This window comes from Camellia sinensis, unplaced genomic scaffold (genome assembly GCF_055761805.1).
Source record: "Camellia sinensis isolate YWXY unplaced genomic scaffold, ASM5576180v1 Unanchor12, whole genome shotgun sequence".
Classification (NCBI taxonomy): domain Eukaryota; kingdom Viridiplantae; phylum Streptophyta; class Magnoliopsida; order Ericales; family Theaceae; genus Camellia; species Camellia sinensis.
In genome coordinates, this window is record NW_028128998.1 from 4,298,824 (window position 1) to 4,321,605 (window position 22,782).

The window sequence follows — 22,782 nt, forward strand, 5'->3', positions numbered from 1 at the left end:
ATTCACCTTTTCCAAGCCATCCAAGATAGCAATCCAATTTGTGAGATTTTGGACGAGAAACGCCTCCATTTGGTGCAAAACTGAGTTAGAATGAGGGAACCACGAAGCTGGAACCTTTATGGAGGATAAGGCACTATTTAGAGGACATGTGGCAAGAATCTGGAGGTCCCCAGGCCAAGTGGTCGGCCGACCACTTTTTCTGGTTGGCCAGCTACTTTTCTGGCCTATAGAGGAAACAATTGGTCGGCAAGCTTTAAAAGTGGTCGGCCATGTGCAAAAATGTGGTCTCCAGCTGTTTCTTGTCTCCAGAAGAGAGTCTCTATCTTTCCTGTGTGCTGAGAGTGCTGAAGGTCTGAGTTTACCTTTGTTTCAGATGTGTTCCGTCCCTTTGTCTTCCTAAAATGCATTTGCTTATCGAGTTGTAACTCTTTGTTTATCAAGTTGTCACTCATTTGTTTATCGATTTGTTGCTCATTTTGTTTATCGAGTTGTTACTCTTCGCTTATCGAGTTGTAAACCTGTTAAGTCTTGTTGTTACTTATTGAATTGAGTCGTTTTAGTTTGTTGCGTTGGTTCACTACCTGACTTCGTAATACGCAATGTTTAATCTCTTTTTTTGTGCGAAATGATGTGATGCAATGCTTAGAATACAAATACAACATCTTTTGAACAAAAAGCCGTTTTCATTCCATCATGTTTTCTTTTTACAACATTTTACAACAGGGTACAAGTTTTGAAATAAAATAAAATAAAACTGCCTAAGCTGTACAATGTGCTACAACTACATGTAAAATGAAAATAAAGCAGGAACATCTGCATCAGCGCTATCAAGCTCAAGACCGAGAGGCCTTCTTCGTCCTCTTCGGTTGAGTAGCCTCCGCGCCACCATCGTCTGAACCGGAGCCGCCATCCTCAGAATCCTCCTCAGCGTCACCTCCGCCCTCAGAACCGGAACTAGAATCATCATCTCTGCCTGTGGATGTTTCGGACTGAGGATGCGCTGACTCCTCCTCCACGCTGGACTCGTAATCTTGTCTGGCAGGTGCTCTGTGGCCGTGAGTCGATGCCCCTCTCCTAGCTGCTCGAGAAGGCCTAGATGGCCCAGGCTGTACAGGTGCCACCTGAAAAGACGGTTTGAATACATCAGCCAAGGTATGTATATCAGATGCAAGAATGATGCGTGGAATGAGTGCATGAAGATATAATGTGTGAATGTTTTGTGACAGATGTGCTCTACACATGCAGTTAATCAATGTAGTGAAATGTTCAATTTCGTATGTCATCAGAAGTATGATAAATACAAGAAAATTGAAAAATATCGGGATACTGTAGGAGTGCAGCAGTGACTCTTTCCGCAAGACCATGCCCTCGAACGAGGCCACCACCCCGAGCAATCCCTCAGTATACTCTCTAGGAGGCTGCAGATGCAAGTTCAAGTCATCAGTAAATGAATGAATGCCTAAATATCTAAATGATAAATGAAAACTGTGGCGCATATCGGTGGTGAGTCAGGGTCACTGACGTATCGATGATCCGGCAGCGGAGGCTCTAGTGGAATCTGGTATGGTGTCCCATACTGCCAGCCTGTCAGCTTGGCCAGAAGGTCTGGCCACCCAGCACACTGCCAAGTTGAGGGCATCCCTCTAGCCCCAACCCTCGATGTGCCAGCCCCACTGGTCGAAGGAATGTTTCCAGCTCGGGTGTGACTCGAGGAAGGCATGTCAACAGCTCTCCTCCTGGGGGTACGGACACCTGTCAGTGGAGGCATCTGGTATGTATGGACATATGTCGCGTAATCCCCCTCCTCCAGGAAAAAAACTATGCCAACACCAAACATAAGGTTCTCGACCTCCCGGGGAGTGAGCTTCTCTGTGGACCGCACGTCCAGTGGAGGCGCTGAGGGGATCTCCTGTTCGGGGTTACCCATCGTCTGGCGCATGAAGCGATCCCCGAGAAACCAGGCCTTGCCGACAGGTCCCTCAAGCAGAACCCTGTATCGGGAGGCGCCCCATACCCCAGGGAACTGGAACTGAGCATACCTTGGCATGTCAATCCAAGGCTGCCAAGTGACCTGCGGGTAGAAAATGTATAAAATGATTAGATGTCATAAATATGCAAGATGAATCAAAGCTGAAAGCATGAAGAACTGAGAGTTCTGGATTACCTCCGTCGCCCGTACAGTGTCGAAGAACTACCGGAGATAGGGCAAAATCTCCCAAAGCCTGGGCTGGCACCGACCCTCAAATCTGTGTGATTAAGGGATCTCAAGAGGTGCCTCGACCTCGAGCTCAAGGGTGAGCGTCGGGAAGTATGCGTAAGCCCACAGCTGTGAAAGGCAAGACAGTGGCAGTCAGCATACAGAATATATAGAAAATACTGAGTACAGAATGCGAATACAGAATGTATAGAAAATGCAGAATGCTGAGTGTAGAATACGAATACATAATGTATAGAAAATGCAATATGCTGAGTGCAGAATGCGAATACAAAATGTATAGAAAGTGCAGAATGCCGAGTGCAGAATGCAAATACAAAATGCACAGAAAGTGCAGATGTTGAGTACGGAATATAGAGTACAGAATATAATGTGTGTAATGTATGCCGTGTGCAGTGTACAGATAATGAAAAACATAAATGTAAATCAAGAGGGCAGAATGTACCTCCCACGCTCGTCAGTAGCCACCTACGCTGGTCCCCCGCTCGCGAGAGGTCACGCTCATGTAGCAGTAAAGGGTAGCGAGGGCAGCGCCACCCCAATCAAAGCGCCGACCTGTGATAGGTCCACCAGAGCACTGAGAAGATATAGCCCGACTGTGTTCCCCCTGTTAGAGAATAGTGTGGTCCCGAGGAGGAACATCAAAAATCCCCGGGCGTACTGCTGTATAGCCTCAAAGATCTCTGGTATAGTCCTCGGGTACTGCTCGGCGAACCAGGTATACCTGACCCTGCCCGATGATCTGTCGATCGGCGGACGGGCTTCGAGCAAATAAATCCAAGTGGCCTCCCACTCACCCATATCGGCATTGTATGGGATCGGCCGACCTGCCACGTCAAGGCCCGTCAGTATGGAGAAGTCATACGGGGTCATCGTCATGTCCCCGGTGGCCGAAAAATGGAAGGAGTTGGTGGTGTTCCACCATCTCTCTACAAGGGCACCCAGAAGGGTCCTGCTCGCTGGATGACGCGACAACCCTGTGCAAAATGGGCCAAATCCTGCCTCATCCACAATATGTCGAACAGCGTCCGGGTGCTCCATATACCACTCCCTCGTAATGATCGATCCGTAACCCCGTGTGAAATGGAAAGATTCCTGCATTCAGAATGAACAGATGTATTCAGTTTTAGGATGAAAAATATACTGTGTTATGAACGGCGAGTTCAGATTGAACAATGTGTTATGTTATAAGCTGTGTGCCAACTAAACCAAATGTTGTGTTATTGTAGACACCCCATTTTTGACCGTCCTCAAGACTTGGACGTCACTGCTTGAACACTCGGTGATTATCCATGTTTGTGTTCGTTTGGAGTTCCCGGAGGTCTCGGCTCGCGCGCCTTGCCTCAGGATCTCCGAACTCGACTGTTTAGTGTCTGGTTTTGCACCAAACACTTGTGTTTTGCCTTGGAGGGGCAGGGAATGCCTTGTGAGGCATCCCCACACACCACCGGCAGTGGCTAGAGGTCACCGGCTGGTTCTTTGTTGCCATCGGCACATTTTGTTGCCGGTCGGCACTCTTTGTTGCCGGTCGGCACTCATTTTTTCCAAAATGGCTTTTTTGGCCGGCCGACTACTGTGTATCTGCTTTTGCAGATATTTTGTCACAGCTGTCTTGCTTTGGCTCCCCTCCACTTGTCTTGTAAGCTTTACAAGACAAAAGCCTCTATAAAGAGAAGCCTTGTCTCTTGGCTTTAGGGTTAGACACTTGAGACGTTTTAGAGATAGAAAAGATAGAGAGAAGCTCTGGTTTTAGGGTTAGGGTTCATACATATCTCCTATCTCTCTTTTTCTCTCTTTGTGCTCTAGGTGTTTTAGTTCATACTATTGCACACAAACACCTAGTGTTTCACCTTCCTTTGGCTCCTGAGGTTCTAAGGGGCTGATTTTGGTGTTTTGGTGTTGGATTCAAGCCAAGGGGAGCTGTTGGAGCACCATTTGTGAAGGGGTCTTCAAGGGTAAGAAACTAGCCCCTTTATTCCCCAATCTTGCATTGTATTTTTACCTGTCTTAAATTTGTTTTTGAGCTTGGTGTATAATACAAAAAAGTTCTTTTTTTTAGTCCTCTTGATTGTTTATTAAGAGTGTTTTTTGGTTTGGAGGTGTTTGACCCCTCTTAGGCCTTGAAAGGCCCTATTTTGTGCTATTTTGAGCAAGTTTCGAGACTTTGGTGTTTGGGCCTCTTCACCACTGAAATCTTGAGGGATTTCAGTGGTGAAGATGGTGCCTTGAAGTCTCCAAAAGGGGAGGGCCACCCCCTCCCCTTGTTGTCCTTGAAATGGACCCCTTTTGGCCTCTTGAAAGGGCATCATGTTAGAGTGTGTATTGGTCATGCCTTGGCTGTTTTTTGTGCCTATTATATCATAATATGCCTCTGTTTATTGTTGGTTTTGGTACACCATGCATGCTTAGCATACCTACCATGTAATGCCATGTTATTGCCTTAATATGCCTTAGGTTGTTAGCCTTTGTTCAAGCATGTTTTAGGCTTAGTCTTGTGAAGCTTTTGTGCATATTTTGCCATGTTTTAGGTCTGTCCATAGTTGTTTGGGTCGGATTTGGCATGCTTAGTATAGCTCCTTTGCATTCCGGCATGTTAGCCTTAAGTGTATGAGTGTATAGCATGACATTTTTGCATTGATTTGGTGATTTGGAATCATCCACCATGTCATTTCAGTCCCCTTTGCATGCCTATATGTTTTCCTTGGACGCATCTTTAATGCTTTGAAAGCTTGTGTTATAGGCTCCATGTTTTGACCATTATGCGTGCCTTCGAATTTGAGCCACTTAGATGCCATCTAGGGGGTCCCTTTGCATGGTCTAGGTCTGCCTTGAACCTATTTTAAGTCCTCTTAGCCTTGTGAGGCTTGGTTGACTTGGTCATGGTTCAAGCCCCTTTGACTTGCTTCAAGTACTTGGGCCATTTAGTGCATGTTTAGCTTGACTTGTTGCTTGGTTTGGCACCATGTTTTAACATGATTTTCAGAGCTTATGTTGCATGCTAATTGTCCATGTTTACACCCTCTTGAATGTGTTTGAGAGTTGTCCAATTTGTGCCTAAGTGTTGGCCCCTTTAACATGTGCATGTGTGTATGTGTTTGGTCTTTTATTTTAGGCCTATTTTGAGTTGCTGAAATCATGTATAAGTCCATCTTTTCATTGGTTTGCATTGCCTCGTGTTTGCTTGTATGCTTGCATAAGTGTCTTGCCATGCCATGTTGCACCCTTAGCTTGCATGCCTAGGTTGCATTGCATCTTGCATGCATGTCTTATTCCTTGACTTGGTGATAGGAATTGGGCCTTGGTTTGTTTGTTGGTTTGCATCTCATTTGACATGAAAGTTGCACATTTGACTCTTCGGGCCACCATGCATGGAAATGCGTGATTGGTGGTCCGAGAATCGAGACACATGTCCTCTTGAGTCCCAAACATGATAGGGGACATGATTGGTGCACACATTGCTTGAATTGTATTGCCATGCAAATTCTGTCCTCTGCTGCTGTGAGTTGCAGGTTCTGCAGGTATTCTTTGCCGACCGGCAGTGTACATTGCCGACCAGCAGTTATTCACCTGCCGATGGCTTCATCTTGTGCCGGTGACTATATACAATTGTCGGTGGGCATTTTACTCAGCCGGTGGCATTCCCCAGTACCTAGAGAAGCAATTCCGAGGCTTTTATAGCCTCTAGAGGAGCAGAGCAGGGAAAACAGAGGCAGGCTATGCATGGCGGTGCATTTCCGAGCAGAACCCGAGCATGCGCTGCATTTGGCTCTCTTCCCGAGGCGGTTTACTGCTTAATTAGTTTGTTAATTAATTAGGCAATTTGTAATATTTAATTAGCTTGCATAGTTAATTAATTTGTATTATTTATTCGGTCCCTCCGAGCGAGGGCAAATCTGTAATAAGTGTGGGTGAGTGTGTGAATGTCTTCCAACCCCCACTTCTTTCTTCCCTTTTATTTACCTGCTTATGATGGTAGATTAGGGCACGTTTAAATTAGCATACCTTATGCTATGCATGCGTGCATTCATGCATTTTGTATTGCATGCACCGGGCTCGGTACATCACGCTAACTGCATTTGTATTTCAATTCAAAATTGAATACGTGCATCAATTGACTGCATTTCACATGCCATGCTTAGGTTAGCCGAGCCTACTCTAATTGCATTTTGTATGCGTTGCATTAGCCACTCTAACATGAACTAGGATCACGCATGTTTGCTAACTAGTTTATTGTTTTGGCATGGAGTACGATGTAAGTATTTCGCTTTAGCATATCGCATGCGTGTGAATGTTAACATGATAGCATACTTACCATGTGGCGAAGTGCTTATATGAGATAAACTGCTTGAATGCCTGTGGGTGAGGGTTGGATTGTTTGAGTTGGAAAAACTCGTTGAAATCCGTGTTTTAGCCTACTTGCGAGTAGCAAATTCCAAAGCGCTTTTCAAAACAAACGGATATGCAATGCTTGTTTCCAAATTAGGCAATCTAGTCTATACTTGTTTGCTGTGCGCATAACATAGTAATTCTAAGCTAATAATCGGAATAAGAACACATAAAGTTTTCAAAAATGGATATCACGGTTAGTAGAGGCCGATCTTCGGATCGGGCGAGAGGGGGTGCTCATAGCTGACCTTCCCCGATCGTACCCAAGCTCCCGAGCCAAGACAACTCCGGTGATGACGGACATGTGGCCTTCGGCACCGAGTCAGGGTTTCCTAAATTCCCCCATAAAAAATATTTAGGTGGCGACTCTGTATCTGGCAAAGCAGTCCATGTTTGGCACTTCTTTTCTAAAATCTATTTCTCAAAACGATTTGCCAGATTTGGACTCTTTGGTTCAAGATTAAGAACCGTGACAACAAATCGAGTCCGAACTGTAGCGAGGGCCCCTTGCGAGACGCGTCTACAGTTTCTGGCGACTCTGCTGGGGAAATTTAGAGAGCTTGACTCGAACTCGTGATATCCTATTTTGATTCCATTTACGTGTTTCTTTGCATTGCATGTGCATTGGTGCGCCTAGGACACTGTGTTTGCCATCTGCCATTCCTGAACGGTTTGCCGAAGGCTTGTCTTGTCAAGGCATGACCATAAGGCTGACCGGTTATGGGCTCTGACAGCATGGGAACACAAACCCCGGTTTTTCACCGGGGCACCCTTTTGACCATTCGACCTAATGCATATTCGGATCCATAGTGACCATTCCAAATTAAGGCAGGTTGCTTACCCGATGTTAGGTTGTTTGAAAAAACTGCTGCGTGCATAGTGAAACCCTAGCTCCTGACAAAATAGGGCAGGGAAACCCTACCCCAACATAGGGGTGTTTTGGCTCTCTTTACTTGTTATGTGCTTTTAGAATGTATCTCTACAGGGAAAGTACATAACAGTTTGCAAGTTTAAGTATCAGACCTGAGGACACCAGTATCAGTATCAGTTATGAGAATCAGTTATCTGCGGGTATCAGGTTCAGTTTTGGGAACAGTAATTTCTACGGAACAGTGATCAGCAGTAGAGTACAGTTGTTCAGCTACACCAGTGCTTGATCTGTTTGGGCTGAAATGCTGTTTGTTTCTCCTTTCAGTTCAGAGTGTCCAGAATCGGTACAGAATAGCCAGTGTCCCCCTTGCCGCGGCAGGGCTTATGATGACGCAGAATTCAGAAGAGATCGTGGTTGTGACAGCCGCGTTAGAACAAGGGATCACTCTGCAAAGTGAGGCCAACATTGATGTGTCACATCCACCCAGGTCGCCTGTTGTGCACCCGGTTTGGGCCCCCCAGCTATACCAGGCTCGCGAGCCTACTACATTTGAGCTAATGGGGATCATAGGTGATCTCCAGAGGTCTGTGGCGGACCTCGCCTACGGAATGTCAGCTTCACCCCCAGCCGCACCATATGCCGGGAGCTTTGTACCCCAGGAGCCCCCGTTGATAGGGCGCATTGTGATCGAACTTAGCCAACCAGAGATGGCCTCCAGCTATGGCAATGACATATTAACATCAACTCAAACCCTCGATCAGGCTGAGGCCAAAGGAAAAGACAAAATGAAGGCAGATGCCGATCCCATCGAACAACTACTGTGGGCAGTCGAGGCTCTGAAAGTCGGGGGGATGAACAAGCAACATATATCCGCAGTTGTGGCAAAAACTGTGGAGGATACTTTCCCTACTCCACCTGAGGGTAGTTCAAGCCAGTCAGAAAATCGGGATAGGCCCCGTCATGCTAGCACAGTTCCTCCTGTTCCTGTCCCTGCAACCGGGAAAGATCAGAAAGCTAAGGTGGCGCCTGCCGACCCTTTCGCTTGCGCGGCTAGTAAGAGCGCTCAGACTCCAAAGTACCTGCCCCGGGGGCGCAGGACCTTTCATGCTCTCTACATGCCTCTGTCCAAGGCACCTCAGATCCTTGCCGAGAAGGGGCACCTTAAACCCTTGGAGCCTCGGCCTCTCCCGAAGAATCTCCCCGCTACGCATGATGCTGCTCAGTACTGCGCGTACCACCAGCAGACAGGCCATGCAACCGACAATTGCTTCCGCCTCCGTCATGGGGTGCAAGATTTGATAGAGAACGAGGTTATCCTCCCGCCTACCTCAGCCAAGTCCATTACTGCCCAGTTATTGGATTTTGAGGATACAGATACTGCAAGTATGTAATCAGAAGGTGAACCACCTGCGGGCGGCATCTAGATGTATTTTGAATGAAGCGTCTAGCACGCATTTTTGAGTAGCTATGAACGCTAGCTTTGTAAATCCTGGCTTGGGTATCGAGTCAGTCTTTTGTTTTGAGTCTATCTCTTTGTCTTGAGTCAGTCTTTTTGTTTAAGGGTCTGTCTTGTTGTAACGAGTCAGTCCCCTTTGTATATAATACCAGGTGATTCCGGGGTTGTTGCCTCGAACACCGTTTTGTCTTGTAATTACCAGTTTTTGTTTTTGAGTTTGTTTCTGTCGAGGGGCCAGTTATACCCACAAATCTGAATGAAACAACTGTTGCTATTCATGCTTGCTTTCAGTCTAAGTGCCAGAGAATTTGATTAGGCTGACAGTACATCTCGCCTGCTCTCCTGCGCGCCAAACTCATTACATTAACCTAAGTTTTTCAAAAACCCTTTTTGAACACTGCGGTGATAAAAACGAAGAGGAAGGAATTCCTCGGGTTTTGCAAAATTTTGATCATCTTGAGAGAAAGAAAGACGTGCTAAGCCTTTTTATGAACGAAACCATATTTGTCAGCATGAGTACTGAGAAAGATCCTGGCTTGATCCAGATTGGTTCCGCACTATCTTCGGTGCGAGCGATTCATCGCTTTCTTAAAAACTTTCAAAAACAAATGTTTTACACGGCCCTGTGAAGACCAGTGTGGAACCGCTCTTGAGATTGTGCAGCCTAGGATCGCTCTCAGCCTCAAGATTCAACTCGTTCGTTTTCAAACCTTGAACCCGTTCAGGAAGTTCAACGGTCAAACGTCATGCAAGGTCTGTATGGCCAGATCAGAAGCAGCCCTCGAACAAGAGGCACCGAAATTGAATCAAAAGAGTAGACCTCACCAGAAGAAGCCCATGGAGCAACCATGACGAAGTCTCCTACAAATCAGTGCAACAGCCGTTCCCCTAGACACAGAGAGGCTTCGACTTCAAAAACCATTTGGCATGGACTTGTTACACTTTTACCCTTTGAGAGGCTCACTGGGCTGAAAACCTGGAAGGGCAACCCAGGCAAAAGTTAGAGCAAGAGAAAAATACAAAAAAAGCAAAAATGCAAAAGAAAAGAAAAGAAAGAAAAAATGTGAAAAAGAAAGAAAAAGAAATGAACAAAGGAAAATAAAAAGAAGCTCGCAAGGTCGAAAACCCGCATCGGGCGCCTTGGCAAAAGTTAGAGCTTGAAAAGTGAAGGTTAAAATACCCGAGTGTACCTTAACCGGAACTACGTGAGGCTTGATTCCCATGTTTGGGATACGTAGGCAACTTTATCATGAAGTCCAGCCCCCAACGCTTTCATAGCGTCTCAGTCCATATAATGGTTTCGATTTCATCCCAAAGTCTAGTCGCCAATGCTTCCAAGGCGACTGTGTCCATATATTTGTTGTGACCGTCTTCGTCATCTCTGTGTCCGAGAGTTCGACCACCACCAATGAAGACTGTCTGCGGACTGCTGCGGCACCATCCAAACAAGGGGCAACTTTTCGTTGCCACGAGCCGTCGTGAGCCGCCATTCAAACCAGGGGCAACTTTCTGTTGCCATCCACCCCCTTTAAGCCAGGGGCAATTTTCCATTGCCTCCGATCCGAGGTTACGCATCTCAAAGAGTAAGTTCCGTGCTCGTTGAGCGTTGACTGTTTGAAAAATAGTTTTTGAAATTTTTTTACTGAGGTTGACTATTTTCTCGAAAACTATTCCATTTTCGAAAACTGGACCTTTGTCTTGGACCCAAAAAGGAAAATTTTCAGTGCTTACAGCCTGACTTGCACGGTTTTCAAATCAAAAATCGAACAAGTACGTTAATCCGACTCTCATTTTGATGAAAACTGTTTTAGTAGAAGCAAAAACAAAGAATGGTTAAAGTGATGAACTAGGGGCACAGTTGAGTCAGGTGTTCTGTCTTTCCCCCGTCGTCAACGTATTTGCCAGAAGAGCACTCTACCCGCCAGAAGAAATAGCTGTGAGCTAACGACATTGGGCATGAACCCGCAACTTCCTATTCATTCATTAATCACCTTGGGGAGGGATGAAAAATGAGAGAATGAAGAATAGAGAGGTGTAAGTTGAGAGAAAAGTGAGGAAAAGGGTTTTGAGAGAAAAACCGAGCCTGAGGGCCGAGCGATGTGAGAATCACAAATCAGAAAGGGTGGGAAACAATACCCAAAGAAACTAGCTCCTCATGATCAGAGGTCCCCCGTCTTCATTAACATGTCTGTGTGTCGTGTCTTTTTGATTTGTCGGTCTCGTCTTTTGTTTTTAGTCTTTCCCGAGCGTGTCTTGTTATGTTTAGGTCGTGTACCTGTATTTGAGTCCTCCCCGCTGTGTTCAGTTGTAGGCTCGATACCCCGGTTGAAAAACCCTCATTCGATTTCAAAAATCATTTACACTCAGAATGCTGTGCCATTCTCTATACTTGAGCGTGCTTCAACTTCAACCGGTTTCACCCCCGTAGTCCGTCTTGTCAGATTGGGCCGTTTGTTCAGGATTTGCTGTGTACGGAATGAATCGAATGCTGTGTTATGGGCTGTATGCAGATTAATCCCCAACAGAGTGAGGGCTGTGTGTCCAGAATCAGGCACTGGGTTGCTTTGGCTATTTTGCTGTTGGCTGTTTAATTATCTGATTACCACAGTGCAAGTGTTCAATTTTCAGACCACAGATCAATTCCATTTACATTGAAGTGTAACATGATGGGATGTGATGCAATACATGAGATATGTAAATGTAACACTTTTTAAGCAAAAAAAAAATCTGTTCATTTCATAATCTTTTTCAAGTACAAAGTTTTGAGGAAAACAAAATCTGCCTGCGGCAGTACAAGGTAATCTAACTACCAATAAAAAGGAAAAGTACAAGAAAGAAGAAAAATAACAAAAATCTATGTCAAGCGACTCTGAGGGCTGTCAGTCTGTCCTAGTCCTCTTCCTGGACGAGGGTCCAGGAGCATCATCAGCATTGTCGTCAGAGCCCGAGCAAGAACCGCCTCCGGTCTCCTCCTCCGATGACTCGGACTCCGCCTCTACCTCCGCCTCTGACTCCTCGTCCTCATCATCATCCGGGACTAGAGCTCGCGAGCTACTCCCGACATGAGTGCGCCCTGACTTAGTGCGGGGGAATGCCCTGCCCTCCTCATCTCTCCCTCGGACAGGGACGGAAGGTCCAGCTGGAGCACCTCCTGCCATAGGAATCTGAAAAGGAGGCTGAAAAAAAGTACATAAAAAGGGAAATGCATCAGCATACCGTGAACAGTTTAACAGTGCAGAATGCAGTGTATGAGTACAGTGTGTGGACGCCGTGAGCAGTTTATCAGTGCAAAATGCAGTGTATGAGTACAATGTATGAATGCCGTGAGCAGTTTATCAGTACAGAATGCAGTGTGTGAGTACAATGTATGAATGCCGTGAGCAGTCTATCAGTGCAGAGTACAGTGCAGAATGCAATGAGTGCAGTGTGTCAGATGCTGTGAGATCAGTGTATCAGGTGTTGTGCCGTGCATCAGATTATGTAAAGCAGTGTATGAATGGTTTGAGGCCAGTGTCAGAAGAACATATCGGAATGCTGTAGAGGGCCAGGAGATCAAAGGTCCGCTGGAGCATCCCCATCATGGAGGCATTCATCTCTAATGACTGTCGGGTGTACGCAGAAGAAGCCTGCAAAAATATCAGATGCATCAATATTATGTGGAATATCAAATAAACTAAAGTGAAATGACTGTACAAAAATGCAGTAATACATACCGGAGGTAAGTCGGGGACACCGAAAAACTCGTGATCAGCCGGCGGAGGAGCGAAGGGGATCTAATAGGTCGCCCCAACCTGTCCCCGGAAAGTCAGTATAGCAGGCAGGACGGGCCAGCCAGCCCCCCGTCCTCCCTGAACTCCGCCCCTACCACGAACTCGGGCCCTCCTCAAAGCTTCCGCTCCAGCTCCTGCTCCTGCCCTAGCCGCCGGCACCGTAGGCCTAGCCCCCTCAGCTCGACGGCCGCCGCTCAGAGGCCGCATAAGATACGTCTGCACGTACTCTCGGTAGTCGCCGATGCCTCTAAAGCGGGTCGCCTCCCAACCGATGGTGTAATCGTCCATCTGCTCAGTGGTCAGCCTCTCGGTCTCCCTCATGTCCGCAGGAGGGTGAACCGGGACTATCTGCTCAGGTAACTCCAGGGTCTGGCGTAGGAAACGCTCACCCAGGTACCAAGCCCGACAGACCGGGCCCTCCAGCAAGATCCGGAAACGTAAGGTCTCATCGGCACCGGCAAACCGATCCCGCGTCACAGCTGGCAAAGGAGCCCAGGGCTGCCAGGTGATCTGAAAATGCAATACAGTTTGTTATCTACTGTCTTTGAAATATGCAGTGGAAAGGCGAAGCTTAAATAAACCGCAAGTAAAACATACCTCGGCAGGAGTAATGGTGTCGAAGTATCGGCGGAAGAAGCTGAAAGTCTCTCGCAGCCTCCAGGTGCATCTCCCGTCAAAGCGGCGCGAAAAGGGGACGACCAGAGGAGTCTCTATGACTGGTACGGGAGCGAGCCTAGGAAAGTAGGCGTAAACCCACAACTGCAAGGTAAATACCAGTGCATTTATTAGATAAAGCAGAATATAGAATAAAGCAGAAATGGCAGAGCCGTGTGTTGTGCAGTGTATTGTGGAGAGTGTGCAGTGTGAGCAGTGTACAGTCAGTGAAAAGCAGAGTGTATGTGTGTGCCGTGTGTACAGTATACAGCAAGTATAAAGCAGACTACAGTGTGTGCAGTGTACAGAGTACAGAAAAGATAGAAAAGCAAAAATGAAAAGTGGAGAAGAAATGTACCTCCCAAGCCCGCCAATAGCCTCCGAGCAACTGTCCGCTGCCGCGGGAAGTTGTGCTCATGTATCCATAGAGGGTGGCCAGAGCGGCGCCACGCAATCATAATACAGGATGTCTCGGACGTCCACCAGTGCGCTGAGAAGGCAGAGAGGCATGGTGTTCGCCCGGTCGGCGAAGATGGTCGTCCCGAACAAGAACATGAGGAAGCCGCGAGCGTACCTCTCCACGGCCTCCGGGGTCATCGGGGCTGCATCAACAAGAGTGGGCTGGACCCTAAATTGCACCTCGAACCAGGAATATCGGACAAAGCCTGGACGAGCTAGAGGTGGCGCCTCCCCCAGCAGATGGATCTGAGCGGCAGTCCACTCATCCATGTCAATATCAAAGGGGATCGGATCACCCCCTACCCCGATGCCTGTGAGCATCGAGAAATCGTAAGGGGTCATCGTCATGTCCCCTGTTGTGGAGAAGTGAAATGAATCGGTGGCGTCCCACCACCTCTCCGCTAGAGCGGGGAGGAGAGGTCTGCATGTGGTATGCCTGGAGAGTCCTCGGCAGAAGGCGCCGAAGCCCACCTGGTCCACTATGCGACGGACCGCGTCAGGAAGCTCGTCGTACCACTCCCGAGCGCCAGTGTTCCCATACCCGCGGATGGTATGGGAATCTCCCTATAAACAGAAAATAACAATTGCAAAACAACATTCAAAATGCAGTTTTAAGAAGCATGCAGATGTAGCATGCGTGCAAGTTTAACAAATTGAAACAAATACCGGGTGCCGGTGTGCTTACAGTGAACTACAGCATGTGATGCGTCAGCGTGTTCGGGTGGTTCAGTACAGTATAGCATGTGTGCATACATTCAGACTCAAGCAGATATTGGGTACCAGTGTGTATGCAGTGAAATACGGTGAGCGTCGTGTGTTTGGGTGATTCAGGGCCAGTGCAGTGTGTGTGCATGTGTCAGTTTCAAACAGATATCAATTGTGTGTATGTTACAGTCAACTACGGTATACGGCATATCAGCTAAAGCAGTTAAAGAGCACAAATATGCTACGACAATTTTTGTGCCCTACATTGCAGAAAGTAAAGCAGAGAAAGAGAGTTACCTCGGAAGCGTCGAAGGACAGGTGGGAGGTAGGCTCACGCAGTAATAGCTCGGGTGGCACGTGCCTCTCGAAACTTCGGAACTGGCACAGTCCGTCTGGGGGCAGAACGTGAATCGCTGGCCGGTAGGTCGCCGGGTCGAACGGGCGCTCACTCAAGGGTAGGAGCTCGACCTCGGGATCCATTTCGTGATCCGGGAGAGTCCCGCCGCGTGGAATGTCATCCGCCATATCAAGAATGATGAGAAAATGACCGGAGAAAGGAAAACCGGGCTAGAATACGAAGAGTCAACCAAAAAGTCAACTCCCGAGAAGGTCAAAAATGGCCGGGAAGGCCGGGATGTGAAAAGGTACGGAAATCAAGAGGAAAGCGAGGGGAACAAACCCCAAAAACGTGGGAACGGCAAAAGAGGCACCGAAACAAAGATTTGTTCGGTTGAAAATGTCCGAAACGCGAAGAAAATCGCGAATCCGACGACGAAACGGGCGTAGAACGCGAAGAAACGGAAGAAAGAAGAGAGGAAAACACTCTAGAGAGAGAGAGTATGAGATTTCGGTGGAAGAGGAAGTGAAGAATAGGGTTTAGAGACCCTATTTTAAAACACCCGAGGTGAAATGTCGAATCTGCCCCGACTCAGTAACTTTTTGCCGGTCGGCAACATTTTGTGCCGGCCGGCAGAATATTGTGCCGATGGTATTATTTTTCAGCCGATGGACAGTCGATGGCTTCCCCTCCCGGCCGGTGGTGTTCCCACAACCTTGTTTAGGCCATATGAGTAGTTTTTGGTCTTCATAGCTCAAGAAAGTGCAAGAAAGTGCATCCCCGACGCTCAACCGGCCTCCGTTGTGACCTCGGATCGTGTCTTCCATGCGTGGTACTCGAATTCGTGCAAGGTGTATCCTTTTCGTATCCTTTTAGCTTTTACGAAATTCAAAAGTTGCCCTACGTGCATCGCACCTCAATCGCGCTGTTTTGTGCAGTTTACATTCGCGCTATTTAGCGCATCGCACTGTTTTGTGCAGTTTACAGTCGCGTTGTTTAGTGCATCGCACTGTTTTGTGCATTGCATTTCAATCGCGCTGTTTAGCGCATCGCACTGTTTTGTGCAGTTTACACTCGCGCTATTTAGCGCATCGCACTGTTTTGTGCATCGCACCTCAATCGCACTGTTTTGTGCATTTCAAAATCACTCGCGCTATTTTGCGCACCGCATCGCACTGTTTTGTGCACCTTACTTGCATCTTGCATGCATCCTATCGCGCTATCTTGCGCACCTTACTTGTACTTGTTAGTACATTGCATTGTTTTGAATACAAACCGGCTTCGCGTAGCGTATAAGTCCAATTTTCAAAATTTTGCTTTCCGTGTGGCATGCGTGTCACACTTGTATCATTTTGCATCTTATGAGGCATGCGTGTCTCATTTGTTTCATTTTACATTCCGTGTGGCATGCGTGTCACACTCGTATCATTTTGCATCTTATGAGGCATGCGTGTCTCATTTGTTTCATTTTGCATTCCGTGTGGCATGCGTGTCACACTTGTATCATTTTGCATCTTATGAGGCATGCGTGTCTCATTTGTTTCATTTTACATTCCATGTGGCATGTGTGTCACACTTGTATCATTTTGCATCTTATAAGGCACGCGTGTCTCATTTGTATCATCTTGCATCATGCTTCATTTGCATCGGCATGCGTGTCACATTTTCGCTGGTATGTGTGTCGTCATTAGCATTAGCATGCGTGCCTCATTCTTGCATTGTCATGCATGTTACTACGCGGTCTGGCGAGACCTTAAACACGCACGGTCTAGGAGACCTTAAATCCTTGGGAGGTGCGAAACCTCTGGTGCATTGATGTGCACAGTTTTTCGTGGCGTATAAGTCCAATTGTATCAGTTTACATTCCATGTGGCATGCGTGCCTCATTCTTGCATTGTCATGCATGTTGCTACGTGGTCTGGCGAGACCTTAAACACGCACGGTCTAGGAGACCTTAAATCCTTGGGAGGTGCGAAACCTTTGGCACATTGTGTGCAGTTCATTTGCATTGCCATGCATATTGCTAACGACATTGTACCAGTTAAGTTTGTTTTCTTTTCAGGCACGATATTGTATGTACGGTTCATTTGAGGTTGGAGCGACCAGACGAACCGCGCAGGTATCTACACGGTCTAGGAGACCTTAAATCCTTTGGAGGTGCAAAACCTTTGGCGCATTTCTTGTGCAATATACACGGTCTAGGAGACCCTAAATCCTCGGAAGGCGCAATTCCTTTGGTGTTTATCGTGCCCGAACGACTTTCGGTGGTCTGGTAAAGCCACCTGCCTATGTTTGCGGTGAGTTCCTAGAAGACCAACTGGGACGGTGGAAACTAGAGTTCGAACGGCTTATGCCTAGAACGCAAAGGTTCGGGAGTTCCGAGACTAAAGTCTGGTTTAAATACCCAGGGGTGTATCCTCGGCTTGAAATCTGTATGGAAGCCCCATAGATTGAGGTGGCATGTCGGCGCCTCAGTTCTGGATACTGAACCAACCTAGTATATCGCCCTGTTGGTAAGATAGGGAAAGTTGCAGTCATAGCCGTTGCATCATAGTGCATCGTCATGCATTTCCATTGTAGCATGCATCCATTGCATTTTCCCCAGTAGATCGCATCATACTGCATTGTCGTGCATTTTGTAAATATCCATTTCCATTGCATATTTGTAGATATTGCATTGTAGTTTGCATGCATTCACTGCATCACCTTCCATCTATGGCTTGCGCCTTTCCCTGTTGAGCTTGGTCTGGTATGTGCCCATACTTCTCATGTCAAAGCATAGTTCAGTAGACCGTTCTATGTTAGCCGCGGCTTGTATGTGTACATGCCTTTCCTAGGCAAGATTTGGTTTGGCCCGCGTGCCATATCCATTGCATTGTAGCTTACATGCATTCATTGCATCACCTTCCATCTATGGCTTGCGCCTTTCCATGTTGTGCTTGGTTTGGTATGTGCCCTTACTTTTCACGTAAAACACAGTTCTGCATGTGTACGCGCCTATTCCACGCTGGTATGTTGGTTTGAGGGTTGCGGCACCTTTTCTGTGTTAGACATGGCTTGTACGTGTACATGCCTTTCATAGGCAAGATTTGGTTTGGCCCGCATGCCATACCCATTGCATTTTAGATTGCATGCATTCACTGCATCCCTTCCATCTATGGCTTGCACCTTTCCATGTTGAGCTTGGTCTGGTATGTGCCCATACTTTTCACGTCGAAACATGGTTCAGTGGACCGTTCTATGTTAGACGCGGCTTGTACGTGTACATGCCTTTCCTAGGCAAGATTTGGTTTGGCCTGCAGGCCATGTCCATTGTATCCATTCCATTGCATATTTGTAGATATTGCATTGTAGATCGCATGCATTCATTGCATCGCCCTCCGCCTATGGCTTGCGCCTTTCCATGTTGAGCTTGGTCTAATATGTGCCCATACTTCTCGTGTCGAAACATAGTTCAGTAGACCGTTCTATGTTAGACGTGGCTTGTATGCGTACATGCCTTGCCTAGGCAAGATTTGGTTTGACCCGCGTGCCATATCCATTGCCATCTCCCCAGCATATCCATATATATTACATTGTAGTGTAATTCTTGCATCTGGCATTAGGATCATTGTCCTTTCTCTAGCGGGTCGTTTCCCCACTTATGTCAATTCCCCCCAATACTTGTTCTTGTGTCTGTCTACGATGCTCATAGTTCAGTTGACCGTTCTATGGTAGACAGACTTGTTACCTCCATCAATCTATTTGACATAGGTGTGATTTCGAACCACTCGTGATTGGATCGTGATTCAATTGCTTTGCATATAGTTTGCATTGTTTCAATTACATTGCATCTTTATTTGCATTATTTATACATTGTTTTGTATATACTGCATACCATCTCGCATCCATTTTTGCATTGTCATGCATGTTGCTAACGATATTGTACCTGTTAAGTTTGTTTTCTTTGCAGGCACGATATTGTATGTACGGTTCATTCGAGGCTGGTGCAACCAGACGAGCCGCACAGGTATTATATCCTCTGAGTGAGACGTATCGAGAATTACATAATTCTCTTACATCCTTTCTGCATTGTAGTGTAGTTTGGTGTATGCTAGCTTAAAACTGTCGCATGTTATGCTTCATTACAGCTTTCTTTGCATGATCATAAGTTATGCTCGGCTTCGTGCATTGTCTTGCATTTTGCCCCTGCCTTCGGGCGCATACCTTGTTTGTCTTGCATGTTGTCTAAGTCTTCGGTCTTGTCAAAAATGGGTCGTCTCTGGGCTTTGACATTCACTCCCGTCATTGTTATGACTTTCGAGTTCTGTCAAAGAGGGGCAACTGTAGACACCCCATTTTTGACCGTCCTCAAGACTTGGACATCACCGCTTGAACACTCGGTGATTATCCATGTTTGTGTTCGTTTGGAGTTCCCGGAGGTCTCGGCTCGCGCGCCTTGCCTCAGGATCTCCGAACTCGACTGTTTAGTGTCTGGTTTTGTACCAAACACTTGTGTTTTGCCTTGGAGGGGCAGGGAATGCCTTGTGAGGCATCCCCACACACCACCGGCAGTGGCTAGAGGTCACCGGCTGGTTCTTTGTTGCCATCGGCACATTTTGTTGCCGGTCGGCACTCATTTTTGCCAAAATGGCATTTTTGGCCGGCCGACTACTGTGCATCTGCTTTTGTAGATATTTTGTCACAGCTGTCTTGCTTTGGCTCCCCTCCATACACGTGTATGGGGGGATCTCCCTCTTTAGAAGCTTGTCTTGTAAGCTTTACAAGACAAAAGCCTCTATAAAGAGAAGCCTTGTCTCTTGGCTTTAGGGTTAGACACTTGAGATGTTTTAGAGATAGAAAAGACAGAGAGAAGCTCTGGTTTTAGGGTTAGGGTTCATACATATCTCCTATCTCTCTTTTTCTCTCTTTGTGCTCTAGGTGTTTTAGTTCATACTATTGCATACAAACACCTAGTGTTTCACCTTCCTTTGGCTCCTGAGGTTCTAAGGGGCTGATTTTGGTGTTTTGGTGTTGGATTCAAGCCAAGGGGAGCTGTTGGAGCACCATTTCTGAAGGGGTCTTCAAGGGTAAGAAGCTAGCCCCTTTATTCCCCAATCTTGCATTGTATTTTTACCTGTCTTAAATTTGTTTTTGAGCTTGGTGTATAATACAAAAAAGTTCTATTTTTTAGTCCTCTTGATTTTTTATTAAGAGTGTTTTTTGGTTTGGAGGTGTTTGACCCCTCTTAGGCCTTGAAAGGCCCTATTTTGTGCTATTTTGAGCAAGTTTCGGGACTTTGGTGTTTGGGCCTCTTCGCCACTGAAATCTTGAGGGATTTCAGTGGTGAAGATGGTGCCTTGAAGTCTCCAAAAGGGGAGGGCCACCCCCTCCCCTTGTTGTCCTTGAAATGGACCCCTTTTGGCCTCTTGAGAGAGCATCATGTTAGAGTGTGTATTGGCCATGCCTTGGCTGTTTTTTGTGCCTATTATATCATAATATGCCTCTGTTTATTGTTGGTTTTGGTACACCATGCATGCTTAGTATACCTACCATGTAATGCCATGTTATTGCCTTAATATGCCTTGGGTTGTTAGCCTTTGTTCAAGCATGTTTTAGGCTTAGTCTTGTGAAGCTTTTGTGCATATTTTTCCATGTTTTAGGTCTGTCCATAGTTGTTTGGGTCGGATTTGGCATGCTTAGTATAGCTCCTTTGCATTCCGGCTTGTTAGCCTTAAGTGTATGAGTGTATAGCATGACATTTTTGCATTGATTTGGTGATTTGGAATCATCCACCATGTCATTTCAGTCCCCTTTGCATGCCTATATGTTTTCCTTGGACGCATCTTTAATGCTTTGAAAGCTTGTGTTATAGGCTCCATGTTTTGACCATTATGCGTGCCTTCGAATTTGAGCCACTTAGATGCCATCTAGGGGGTCCCTTTGCATGGTCTAGGTCTGCCTTGAACCTATTTTAAGTCCTCTTAGCCTTGTGAGGCTTGGTTGACTTGGTCATGGTTCAAGCCCCTTTGACTTGCTTCAAGTACTTGGGCCATTTAGTGCATGTTTAGCTTGACTTGTTGCTTGGTTTGGCACCATGTTTTAACATGATTTTCAGAGCTTATGTTGCATGCTAATTGTCCATGTTTACACCCTCTTGAATGTGTTTGAGAGTTGTCCAATTTGTGCCTAAGTGTTGTCCCCTTTAACATGTGCATGTGTGTATGTGTTTGGTCTTTTATTTTAGGCCTATTTTGAGTTGCCGAAATCATGTATAAGTCCATCTTTTCATTGGTTTGCATTGCCTCGTGTTTGCTTGTATGCTTGCATAAGTGTCTTGCCATGCCATGTTGCACCCTTAGCTTGCATGCCTAGGTTGCATTGCATCTTGCATGCATGTCTTATTCCTTGACTTGGTGATAGGAATTGGGCCTTGGTTTGTTTGTTGGTTTGCATCTCATTTGACATGAAAGTTGCACATTTGACTCTTCGGGCCACCATGCATGGAAATGCGTGATTGGTGGTCCGAGAATCGAGACACATGTCCTCTTGAGTCCCAAACATGATAGGGGACATGATTGGTGCACACATTGCTTGAATTGTATTGCCATGCAAATTCTGTCCTCTGCTGCTGTGAGTTGCAGGTTCTGCAGGTATTCTTTGCCGACCGGCAGTGTACATTGCCGACCGGCAGTTATTCACCTGCCGATGGCTTCATCTTGTGCCGGTGACTATATACAATTGCCGGTGGGCATTTTACTCAGCCGGTGGCACTCCCCAGTACCCAGAGAAGCAATTCCGAGGGTTTTATAGCCTCTAGAGGAGCAGAGCAGGGAAAACAGAGGCAGGCTATGCATGGCGGTGCATTTCCGAGCAGAACCCGAGCATGCGCTGCATTTAGCTCTCTTCCCGAGGCGGTTTACTGCTTAATTAGTTTGTTAATTAATTAGGCAATTTGTAATATTTAATTAGCTTGCGTAGTTAATTAATTTGTATTATTTATTCGGTCCCTCCGAGCGAGGGCAAATCTGTAATAAGTGTGGGTGAGTGTGTGAATGTCTTCCAACCCCCACTTCTTTCTTCCCTTTTATTTACCTGCTTATGATGGTATATTAGGGCACGTTTAAATTAGCATACCTTATGCTATGCATGCGTGCATTCATGCATTTTGTATTACATGCACCGGGCTCGGTACATCACGCTAATTGCATTTGTATTTCAATTCAAAATTGAATACGTGCATCAATTGACTGCATTTCACATGCCATGCTTAGGTTAGCCGAGTCTACTCTAATTGCATTTTGTATGCGTTGCATTAGCCACTCTAACATGAACTAGGATCACGCATGTTTGCTAACTAGTTTATTGTTTTGGCATGGAGTACGATGTAAGTATTTCGCTTTAGCATATCGCATGCGTGTGAATGTTAACATGATAGCATACTTACCATGTGGCGAAGTGCTTATATGAGATAAACTGTTTGAATGCCTGTGGGTGAGGGTTGGATTGTTTGAGTTGGAAAAACTCGTTGAAATCCGTGTTTTAGCCTACTTGCGAGTAGCAAATTCCAAAGCGCTTTTCAAAACAAACGGATATGCAATGCTTGTTTCCAAATTAGGCAATCTAGTCTATACTTGTTTGTTGTGCGCATAACATAGTAATTCTAGGCTAATAATCGGAATAAGAACACATAAAGTTTTCAAAAATGGATATCACGGTTAGTAGAGGCCGATCTTCGGATCGGGCGAGAGGGGGTGCTCATAGCTGACCTTCCCCGATCGTACCCAAGCTCCCGAGCCAAGACAACTCCGGTGATGACGGACATGTGGCCTTCGGCACCGAGTCAGGGTTTCCTAAATTCCCCCATAAAAAATATTTAGGTGGCGACTCTGTATCTGGCAAAGCAGTCCATGTTTGGCACTTCTTTTCTAAAATCTATTTCTCAAAACG